The following is a 12129-nucleotide window of genomic DNA, read 5'->3' on the forward strand; positions in this document are numbered from 1 at the left end:
CGGACAATTTCATTATTTTTGTCTCTGCCCCCCCCCCCCCCCCCTTCCCCCTCCCATCCTGAGTCAAACCAAAGCATAGTTCAGATTTCTTCCCATAATAAATCTGAATGAAGGCTCTTTTTTTAATTTAACCTCTGCGAACGAGCTCTACAGAAAGAAAACATCCAGTCAAAACTGTGGAAACCAACAGGAAATGTTTAGTATGCCATATTAGCAACCACTCACCACTCTCTCTCTCTCTGTCCTTCTCTCTCTCTCTCTCTCTATCCCATGTGTTTATGTGCTTTAAATGGGGGGACATTTACATTTCATGACTCCTAAGAAAATAAATGAGTGTTATTGGGATCACAATGTCTCCTTTATTTAATGGCTGCCTGAGCTGAGCTGGACTGAGCTGGGCTGAGATGAGGCGAGCCTTTCCGCTGTTCCAGGTTTCTTTCAGCACTGCAGCAGAGGGCCTATGGGACACGTCAAGGCTCTGTTGTCTGGTGACCATAGGATGTTCTAGAATGTCTGTAATACTCTGGACTGGGGAATAAATGAATTTTCTGAAACAACAATCAGATGTCCTCTTTCCTCGCTGTCCAGAGAAGGGATTTTCTTTTTGGAGGCAATCAAGTGTAGTTTGAGTCGTACCCAGTCATTTCATGAGAGGCACTCATTTGGCATTTTTCTTTCTTGTTTCTTATGCGTTTTTTGTGCTCCAGGAGAGCCACGAAAAATCAGTTGTCCACTTGCAATTACATCTCCCCGGACTGACCTGAATTTACCTTTTGGTGAAAATGTGGTTGTGATTTCGAGTGTATTCGGTGTTGTGTAAGGGGAGGGGAAAAAACCTCTATTCTGGTCCATGGTCAATGAGTGCCAGGAGGAGGTTTTTTTTTTTTTTTTGGGAGGGTCCGAGACAAAGCGAACAGTGAGGTGATTGTGAAGCATGGTGTATTACGACTGGATCTCAGAGAGGGCGCTGGTTTCGGAAAAAATCGAATAAATACCATGCCCCCCCCCCCCCCCCCCCTTCCCCTCGGGCTACCTATCACATCATCACATCTCGGACAGGCATTAGTCATGCACAGATGGGCCCGTGAACAGCGCCGTTACGATACTGTCAAGGCTGCACTTCCACGCTGGCCCACATAAACACTATAATCAGTAGCACTCAATAACACACGCTGTGCCCAGGCCGTGGCTAAAAATACTGCGGCCCGCATGGTTTGTAGATCGACCGGATTAAACATAAATATATGATCGCTTTAATGGTCATTGAGAATGATGAGAGCCATAAATGTGGAAACTGTAAATCAGGCCATCCTTGGTGCTTTGATGAAGGAGCTGCACTTTTTCCCCCTCCCTCCCAATCATCTGGGCTTAGGATGTTACTCTTGGAGAGTGGGAGAGGGAGGGAGTCAGTCGACGATGTGACTCACTGCTTTGGAAAAATGGCGAAGCAGTCAAAGCCAAGACATAAACAGAGAGGGAGCGCGAGTTGTAATAGAGATAAACTAGCACCGAGATCAAAGGTGCGCGTGCAGAGGTTAGGCCGGAGGTACATGGACGCCCCTCTCCTCTCCTCTCTCTTGTTCCGTTAGGTTGCATTACTTTTTTCCATACGTTGAGACAACACATCAATACACACACAGAAATGAGCCCTGATACCCAAAGTCTATCAAGGCACCGTCTTAATAGGTTGGACTGCAACTCAAACATGAGTGAGAAACCATCATCTGGAAACCTTTAGCTCACGTCTTGCCAAATGACTTTCCATGATACGAGGAGGAGTTGATGTGCGTACAGTAATCGAAGCAGCCTCAACATAAATCTATGTCATTTAGAAGATGTGGTCGCTCTCAAAGGGAGAGCAGATTTATTGAGAGTGCAGCAGAAATCCGTGAAAAACACTGGGGCAGCATTCTAATCGTGTTCCTTCATTTCCGTCGAAAAACAGCAACTTTTCCAATAGTGCAGACACAGCTCCCATAATCAAAACAGTGTGCTATCCCTAAAAATGGGGTCATGGCAACACGTCAACATCTCAGTGTTCTCCTAAATCATACGGGGATAAAGAGTGAAACATCTCTTAAAAGTCCTTTCAATCATATCTCCTTATCTCCAAGCTGTCTCTCGGCAGTATGCGGTGTTCACACTTAGCTGTCCAAAAGCCCTTTGGGCTGTGAATAGAGGGGTTCAAGTTCACAGATTGAGGCAGTTTCAGCTCCAGTTCAGGCTGATTTCCCTCATGGGTATGGAGCTGGGCCTTAAGCACAGTAGCAGAAGCACTATGAGTTGCCAGGTTATGCGCAACCTCACAGTTATGACCATCAGACTATAAAGTTTAGGTCAATGACAAACCTTTGACACTTACAATAATGTTAATCTAGCTAGCATGCTGTCTATTGCTTTCAGTCAATTTCCAAAGACCCAGCACATCAGTGTGAGTGCTGTTATTGATACCGCTAGAATGCTCTTGGGAAATGAAAAAAAGGAGTCAGACTTTGGTTACTTTTCACGCTGAAGCCAAGGGGCTACTCAAATCTAAACGGCATTGTCGTGACCAAGGCCTACATGGCTGTGACTGCCCAAGGCCAATCATGCTCCAAAGCATTCTCTCTCAGTGGTCACATAACTCCTGCCAAGGGGCGCAACAGAAAGGCATGTCCATTCCAAAGTTCCCACTGAAGGTCGCACTTGAAAGTTCCCATCTTGTATGTGTGTTAGGATTGTTCCCACACGATGGTAGATCAAAATTATGGATAATACAATGCAAAATAAATGACAGTACACCGAGCCCAAAGCTGTGCTCCTTGCTGTGGATTCAGGCCATTGGTCATTCCTCAAGAATGACTACTTGTGAGACTTTCCTAAGGGATAAGTGTGAAGGGACACAGCAACACAGCAGCAGAGACACAATCTTATGGCTTTGTAGGCTGACAAGGCAGTCAGTGCTGGGGTCCGGGGCATGAGTGGGGGCATCACAAACACTGTTTGAAGTGGGCAGGGCAGCGGGAGAGGAAGTGGGGATGGGCGGCTGAGGTGGGTGGGCGGCAGGCCGGGCCTGGACCAACACGTGTCTTGATTGCCTTTAATCTGGATATTAATGGCCCTCTTCTCACCAAGGCTAGGGCGGTGGAGTCAGTGTGTATGTGTGTGTGTGTGTCTCAGGGTTTACAATGAAGGCCTTGTGCTAATGTCTTTTGATCTTCCAAGCATGCCCCAAGTAACACAATGCGATAAAATACACACGCACGCATGCACACACACGCACGCACACGCACACACACCCGCTTCATGATGCAAATGAGAGCAGTCTAGCACTTTCGGTGGATTCGGAAAAAAGAGCACACTTCGATTCAGGGATTCAGTGCATGAGAGAAAGTGTAGCTTCCGATAAAACTGGCCTGGCCCTGAACCTGGCCTAGAGCTGTTGTTTAATGGTGTGCAGAGAGCGAGGAAGAGAGAGAAGGGGAGTATTGGGAAAGAGAGCAAGAAAGGCAGAGTGAGAGAGAAAGTAAGAGAGAGAGAGAAGCGACAGCATAGGGAAAGAATAACAGGGTTGTAATATCCACCGAAAAGTGTTTTTCTAATCACTGCGGGGAGCCAGAGGGAGGCTGAGGGCTGCCTCTCTCTCCCTATCTTCCCCTCTCTCCCTTTCTCTCTCTCCCTCTTTCTCCCACTCCTCTTTGCCTGTCTCGACTGGTTTTAAACTTATTCAGATTCACCACATTAAAAGTGTCAGAGGAAGGATGACTAATTTTGCATTCTCCTCCCCTAAGCTGTTACTAACCTCACTCTCTCTCTCTCTCTTTCTGCCAAAAATGACTCTCGCTCTCCTCTATTCTTTCCTGATCCTGTCAGCTCCATTTCCTCACTGCTGTCATTCAGCACCATCCCAGCTATTTCACCCCAATGAGTGTCATAGTGTGACACTCAAGCTATTTCACCCCTTTAGTGTCATAGTGTCATAACCTGTTAATATCACATTAGTAATACAGTACCGTAATAATAAAGACAGTGGGAAATAGCAGCTCTAGTCACTTTGCATACGTGTTATGAGGCGTCTTTGCCTTCTTTGTGAGTTCATGCACATTTTGTGATTCAATAACGGCAACTTTCTTGGTGCAATCACTGCATGGAAACTCATCTCTCTCAGGAGAGAGAGGGGAGGATAACAAAAGATGTGCCGAGACTTAGTCTGATGGAAGGTGCTTAATAACCATCCTCTTAAGGGAGCGAGCAGGTGCCTGATATTAACAGTACATAACTGAAATAACATCCCCCACCCGTACCAGACACATCTGCTGGTAGAAAGAATCCAAGGATTCATGTTATCAGGGGGCTGGATGAATGCAGGTTGGAGGCGCGCTGTACCGAGAGCCTCCAGCAAAACCGAGAAGAATAATTGAAACATCTTCCACTGGCGTTCACTTGGGACCCTCGCGGGTGTTTTTCTGGTGGTTTCTTTAATGCTGTGATGAGATGCTGATGTCAACAGGCCCTGACACCAACAAACTCGAACACAGAAGTGTCTTGAGGGGTCTTTCATTTGTAAAGGTGATTGGGGGATTTGTGGACACAGGTTTTCCTTTTCACCTGACCTTTATCAGATTCCCAGCACATCGGGGAGATTTCCTCTTCGCATTAATCCAATTTAAATGCAATTCTATCCCATCGGGGATGCGCTGACCAGACGAATGGTTTCTCTTCTCTATGTTCCTCTATAATATGTTTCCTTGCTAATTCATCACTTTCAAAGCATCTACCAAGAAAATAAATGATAACCCTACAACTTTATTTCATAACATAACATATAAAAATATAAAAACAAAAATACAAGGGAGTGTTATCACTGCATTCATAACCATAGATACAGGAGCCAACAGTGAGGCTCAGACAGTGACTCTCACTAATCTTTGCAGAGGTTTCTGTTCATGCATACACTTTGTCAGTCCAATGCAGGGAGACACAAAGACTGCAATTACAGCATGCGTCGCGGGACAAAATAGTCACCCTCTGTCAAGGCATTAGCAAAATAGAAAACAGGCCCGTTAGAAATTATATATGGAAAGCGCCAAAGACCAAGTTTAGGAATCTTTCAACCGCGAAAAAGGAAGAGAGACAGAAAGAGGGAGAGAGTTATCCTATAAATTCCCTTCCCTAAATGCGGAGGCAGCGGTCTCGCTGTGCAGCTCCATGCCACGCTGTGTCCCTATCTTCTGTCACTTTCTGACCACACACACTGGGACAGTGCTCGGTGTGTGCAATGTCATCTGAAAAAGGCGATTCCCCCACCCGCTGATTTAAAACCTTCTGAAGAAACAAACAGCATTTTGGATTACCAGACTCAAAATGAAATGATGAAAAACGACAACAACAAAAAAGAGATGGTCTCTGTGTCTGTTTTTCTTTCTTTCATGCCATTTAATTTTCATCCTTAACCAATATTGCCAGAAGAGGAGGAACACTCGCGCAAAGCCAGGAAGCACAATTTCTGAGAGCGGTTGCTATTTCCAACAGCCCCGGTGGCTTGGAGGCGCGGCACATGGTCGGTGGGTGTTTTGCGAGCTTGTCTTGTGGCTCCCAAAACGGAGGTGGGCGTAGCACAAACACGGGGGGGGCTAAATTTAACGGGACGGCAGCGTCTCCACTTCTCCCCTCGGCGGAGATCCGTGCAAAAATGGGCCCATCTGTCCGTTACGTGAGAGACAGAGACGCCACACATCTGGGGCCGAGACCCACGAAGGGGCTTTTTTTTCTGGGGGGTGCGGGCACGGGCTAACAGCTGCACCTCAACAGCTCCCAGATGTTGGCGATTGGCGAAGTGTCTGGATGTTTGTAAGACGCATGAACTGCGCTGTTTGATCCCCACCAACACACTCTCACACACACACACCACACACTCACACACACACACACACACACACCACACACGCATATATATACACGTGGTCCTGCTGGCTCCTGGGTTATCGTGACGAGCACCCTGGCCCTGCACGCGCAGCGGAAGCACAATAACCACACAGGGAGCCAGGCGGAGAACCACAGACCCCCAGACAGGCACGGCACCCTGGCGTCAGCCGCCAGACCCGGCCGTTTGTTACCGGGACGACTCGGGGACCCATGCACACATGTTGTGGGCGTGCTGATTGAGAGTGTTTACCGCTGTTTTATGCCATACGCTTTTACACTGAACTCCTGCTCAGAGGTCAGCTCTGTGGTACTTCATTCAGTTCAGAGTTATTTGAGCTGCTGAGGAGAAAGAGATAAACAAGTGTGCTGTTTGCACTTGTGGATCCACTTGAACATTAAATGCAAACCGATGTTAAAAAATAGGCGCCCAGGCCAATCAGAGTGCACGCGATGCACAGCAAACAGCACATTGTTTTCAGGAGCCAGGTTTATGAGTGTTATTCGGGTGGGTTTCAGTCAGTTCTGTGAGTGTGAACCTGCATATTGAAACTGCACAATCAGAAACAACTTGCGCTTTGGAAGTAACGAAACAGAGGTTACCTGAGGTTAATTTGTAGATATTTCATAAATTATGGAATTTCATAAGTATGAAAGTGTCTGTAACTTCTCAGTATAAGTTAGGCTCAGAAAGTACTGATATCAGTTGTGCGATTTTAAGTGACACAAGCACCAGTCTTTGCCAGAATGTTCTCTGAAGTGTCACCATGCAAATGAATGAATTTAGCGCCTTGGCATTTGTTTTCTGCAGTTGCATGTGTGTGATCAAAACAGATAGACAAACAACAACACATGGTGGAGAACTTAGTTTGGTAAACAGCAATAAAAAAATATATGATCAAAACAGCCTGTGGGAGAGGTGGAAGATCCCTGCTCAAGTGATTTGTGAGCGAGTTCTGAATGATTTAGTTGCTTTGAAGACCTAAAATCGTTGGTAAATGAGTTGCTTGTCAACCCCAATGGTGCATAAAGCTGAAGTGGTCAGAATGCACACGCTAGGAATAGCAAAGTTTAAATAATAGGTCACTCCTTTTCATAGTTCCCCTGATGTGTCCTCATGAATAAAGTCATCCTGATCAAAGACAACCGAAGGGAAAGGTAAGAAGTTCAATCAGATTATGATGTGCGGAGCATTGGTTAAAACCAGAGGTTAGCAGCCACTCCATCTCTTCTCAACACCCCAGAGGTTGAACAGTACTTGTGGGACTGTTCAAACAGTCCATGTTTCTCCGATATCACACTTTGGTCAGGCCAGTCTTAAGTGCTAAGTGGTGGAGATTTGACCTTTTGGAACGCTTCCCATCTGTCCCGCAGCATTATGAGAGCTCAATCGAGTAGGGATGAGTCTGTGAAGGAGGAGGAATGCTATACATATCACATGATCCGTTCATACTTAAAGACAGACAAAAACAAAGGAGAGAGAGAGAGAGTGAGCATATTTGTGGTATTTACGGTCTGTTGACATATAAACCTGTGGCCTCCGTAAATATATTTTGCAATGATCACAACCGCAGACAGAAAAAATGCTACAAGTGACAGTGATGTATTTACTGTACCAAGACATTGCTCTGGTCTAGTTCCACAGTGAAATATCACCCAAGGCAGTAGATCAATGTGAAGCACTGCAGCACACTGTATCATAAGAGGGGATCACCTCATAAATACGAATTTTCCACCCCTCTTCTTCCCCTTGAGGATGGGAAGAGGGGAACGTGACACTCCAAGCTTTCTGTTGTCTGGGGCATCCTAAGCAGAAAGCCACATACAGCCAAAACCCTCCGATCCAGACACCAGAGTCCACGGACTGGTCATCGCGCCCCAAGATTTTATCCAGAGAGACAGGCACTGAGGCAGGGATAGGGGGGATGCCTGTCTTCTTTCTTGCCTCCCTTTCCCAACTGAGTTGCATTTTGAAAGTCAGAAGGACAGAGAGGGCGTGCTTTAGTGTGAGGAACTGGTGGACACTGGGGCAAGACTGCAAAAATAAATCCCAAGTTTATGAGCTGGAAAAGGGCTTTGCAAGCCACGCTACTTCTGGCTTCCTGCGAGCTCCTGGGACAGACAGACACCCAAGGGCCCCAGTCAGGAAAGAGAGAGAGAGAAAGAGAGAGGAAACAGAAAGAGAGTGAGAGAGAGAGAGAGAGAGAGAGAGAAAGAGAGGCCTAGAAAGGGAGAAAGACAAGGTTGTAATGAGGCAAAAAGGCAAAAAGAGCAGACTGTTTGCGAAGTGGGGTATCTGCTAAGCGTTGCTGCAGCTCCTGAGACTCAGGAGACTCTGGGAACACAAACAAAGTGGAGACTCTTGCAGGACCCGACTCTGAGCATAGAGATGATGGCAGGGATGGTCTGTGCAGTCCGTGCGCCGACATGGCCCATTTGAATTGACGACAGTTGAACGTCTCTTGTTAGGGCTATACATTTGTGGGGTTTTAGACCCTTGATTTAAAAAATCATTCATAGACATTTACATTTAGCCGCTTAGCATATGCTTACCCAGTGCAAGTTCATTACATTGACTGCCAATTAGATCATCTGAAGAATGGAGTTGGTATTGTTCTATTCCCTTAATTAATCTGAAATCTATCTTTTCTGGAGCATGTGTAATGTGACAAAGACATAAATGAATACAAATGGTTCTGTAGTGTTGGCTGAAAAAAGGAGGGATAGTCTGAGTACTGTACATAGCCATTTTGCTAATGTGAAACAAACACCATGGAATGCATCCCAAGGTCCAGACCGTTCCCAGTGCTTAACCTTTACTTTATTACCGTGGGCCAGGTTCTTGTCCCTCACTTTGATCTATATAAATTAGCAGTTGGGAGAGTGTTTTTATTCGACCTCTCACGCTCTTCCTGTGATACGCCGGCATAATGAGAGAGTTGCCCTGCCCGGCCACTCCTGTTAATACAGGCAGCGCTCTCCCAGTCACGGCTCTGGCTCCAGATCACGGGGACTTCACAGGGTTCAGCAGCAGGAACCACACACCACTCGCTCGCCCACAGCAAACTGGGAATACTTTATTCAATTAGGCGGTAGAGGAAGAGGAGGAGAGACGGACTGGGAAACAACTCTTGGAGCAACCTGTTGACACCAGAGAAGGGTGGAAGATGGAGGAGGAGAGGCAGTGGACGGAGGGACGAAAAAAAAAACAGAAAAGGAAAGACAGAGTGAATGGACCAAAGCCGAATTGGAGCCTTTTGTCAGGGAGTAAATAAGAGTGGATCCCGGAGGGAAGACTTATCCGGACTTCCCGAGGCCGGAAAGCCAACGCCAATTTAATCTTTATATACCTTCTCCCCCAGGTACCACTCAGCTGAGAAAGCAAGACGTATCAAGCAGCGACGTAATGGATGGGCCTCCACCTGGGATGGGGAATGTTTGAGGGCAGTGCGAGGCTGTTTGGATTAAGAGAGGGTCCCCTGGCTGTCAGATGGGTGGTTCATGAACGGGACCATTGTTAGGACGAACCTGGGGCCCAGACAGGGGTTGACTAAGGGACAGATTAGCTTGAATCAATAGAACCGGGGCAAAATGGATTTCACATATGCACAACCAAAACAGAGGCTAGTTACACCCGTCGTGGCAAAGGCTTACATGTGCTAATACCATTTTATCCTCACAAATTTGTTTGGTTAGCCCTTAAAATTTCTGCTACAACAACACTGTTTATAGGTCCACATCGCTCACCATTCATTGAAGCTCATTATTTTCCTCTACTTCGTCATAAGCAGAGACTGATCACAGGCTCTTATGTGTATTGTCTAGTAATGTTTACTATACAAACCTCCATTGAACTATGGAGTGAGAGCATACTTGGGGACAGTAATTGAATAGTGATGGAAAAAGAAAATCACTGTCTGTCAAACCGCATTTCATCCCTGTCATGATGCCCAAATTACAGAGAAACACGTGTATCTTTGGTGAGAGTAGAGAGTACGCTGAATCTACAATCACTGCATATCCAGAGTCTGTGCAGATAGAGAATCAAACACAGGAGTAATTTTCCTCCCACTGCAAATAAACCCAGTTAGCAATTAAACTATGCCAGCCACCAAATCCCAGGCTCCTTATCTATCGTCACATTTACCTCCCATCTGACCTTCATGTTCATACGATTAATAATGAAAACAGAGGCAGGATGGAGGGGAATTAGAGAGAGAGAGAGAGGAGGAGTGAGGGAGTGAGTGAGATGAAGGGAGGGAGAGAGATGCGGAGAGCAAGTGCAGAGACAACATAGATGGAGGATAGCAGAGGGAGACAGGGGAGACAGGGAGACAGAGAGCAAATGAAGGAGAAACTAAGAAATGACAAACAAGCAAGTGAAGCAGTTCCAAACTGAAAGACAAGAGGCAGAAAGAGGGCGAGCTAGATGTGAGTCAGCTATAGAGACGGAAAGATTTACTGCAGGGGTCAGCTCCCGAGGTCGTCCAGAGCCGGTCTCGAGGGCTGGACCTCAGGTGTTGAAGGTCCTGAGGGGTCAGCTGCCTGCGAAGTCCATTTCCAGCGCAACTAAACGGAGGTGGGGGGGGGACACAGAGGGAGATGAGAGAGAGAGAGAGGGAGTGGAGATGGAGGGAGAGATGGAAATTAAATAAGGGAGCATGGGGGAAGGCAGGCAGCTCCGGTCCAAACAGAGAGCCGTGAAAGGTCAGGAACAGATGTGGCCGGCTAGCCAGAGCAAGCGCAGGCTCAAGTCCATTGTCTCCAGGATCGTAAAACAACATGAAGCAAGAACCAAGAGAGAAAGAGAAAAGCGAAAAAAAAGAAAAACAATTGTTTGTGCCTTTGATTATTTATTGGTGCCTGTGAAATTTCTTTAAATGTTTTTCCCTCTTTCATGGCTGACTTAGCTTGGTCTGGTCGCCCGTGCGACCGCACCCTTTGAAAGACATATTTTTTGACGTTTTTTAAACACAGACAGGAGAACACAGACCACAGCTATGAACGCTAGTTACAAACACGTGTCGGACGTGTCCGTCAAAACAAAGTGCAAAGTGCATCAGTGCCAAAATGAAGATTCATGGTGTCTAATTAAACAAAGCTGCTCTCCATGAGAGCACTCAACATGGGGCTGTGTTTCACAATAACAACACCAATGACAACACACTGCCCGGGCCCCAGTATGGCTCCATCCTTCCACCCAACCCCTCCCCCCTCCTCCCCCAGCGAGGCATTTTAGCAGTGGACATGAGTGATGCTCCGTGCCCTATCCAGATCAAAGCCACTCGGCTCGCGTCTCCAGGAACAAAAGCAGCATTCTCAACGCCATGGTATTTCTCAGCACATCCCAAGGCGAGGAGCCCCATTTGTCTTTTTGATATTACACCCCACCACGGATCAGAAGATTTTATTCTATTTTTCTTTTCCCTCTGGTTTCCTTTTCATGTTACTTTATTTGAGAAAGAGAGAAAGAGAGAGAGAGAGAGAGAGAGAGAGAGAGTGGTGTTTTTACTATGTTGTTTTACAGCGGCTGTTAAACAAAGCTCTGTCCTGCTGGTCCTAGCGTTGTTATTAGATAAGGAACCTGACATAAATCACAGTGGAGGGACCTGGCGGCCTACTGCGATGACCGAACGACACTCTTAAATTCCTCCATCGTGGTAAGGTTGCTGAGAGGATAGAGGGCTATCAGGTGTCTGCACATTAACCCCCCTCCACACAGACACACATACACATACACACTCACACACAAACAGACTTCAAGTCTCCCAGTTTTTTCCCACCGCACACTAAAGATAACCTGCTGTTTGGGGCTCCCATTTGGTCCTGCACAGTCCTGCTTAAGAAGCTGGCTCAGGTTAGACTAAGCCTCTGTATTAGGGCAGATCAAATGGGATGGAAATGTCTTTGAAGCCTTACAGGCTAACGGGAGCTCAGTACTATGGCTGACAGAGTGCCGTTTTAAGCCAACAGCAATAGTGCGGAGGCACACATGGACACACAAGCCAATTTTGGAAAAAGCTTGCAAAATACTATTCCTATTAAAATGCAATGCCTTAGTGGATGTGTGAATATTCTATATTGTTTGGCTCTGTTTGCCGGCATTTTAAGTTACTGGAACAATCACATGACATGAGTTTTGGTCATGAGCGTGCGTGAGTTCAGTGTTGGTTCCATCATTTTCATCATAACATCAACACAGGCTCAAAGATGTGCTAAAGCAAAATA

This window comes from Alosa sapidissima, chromosome 15 (assembly GCF_018492685.1).
Source record: "Alosa sapidissima isolate fAloSap1 chromosome 15, fAloSap1.pri, whole genome shotgun sequence".
Classification (NCBI taxonomy): Eukaryota; Metazoa; Chordata; class Actinopteri; order Clupeiformes; family Clupeidae; genus Alosa; species Alosa sapidissima.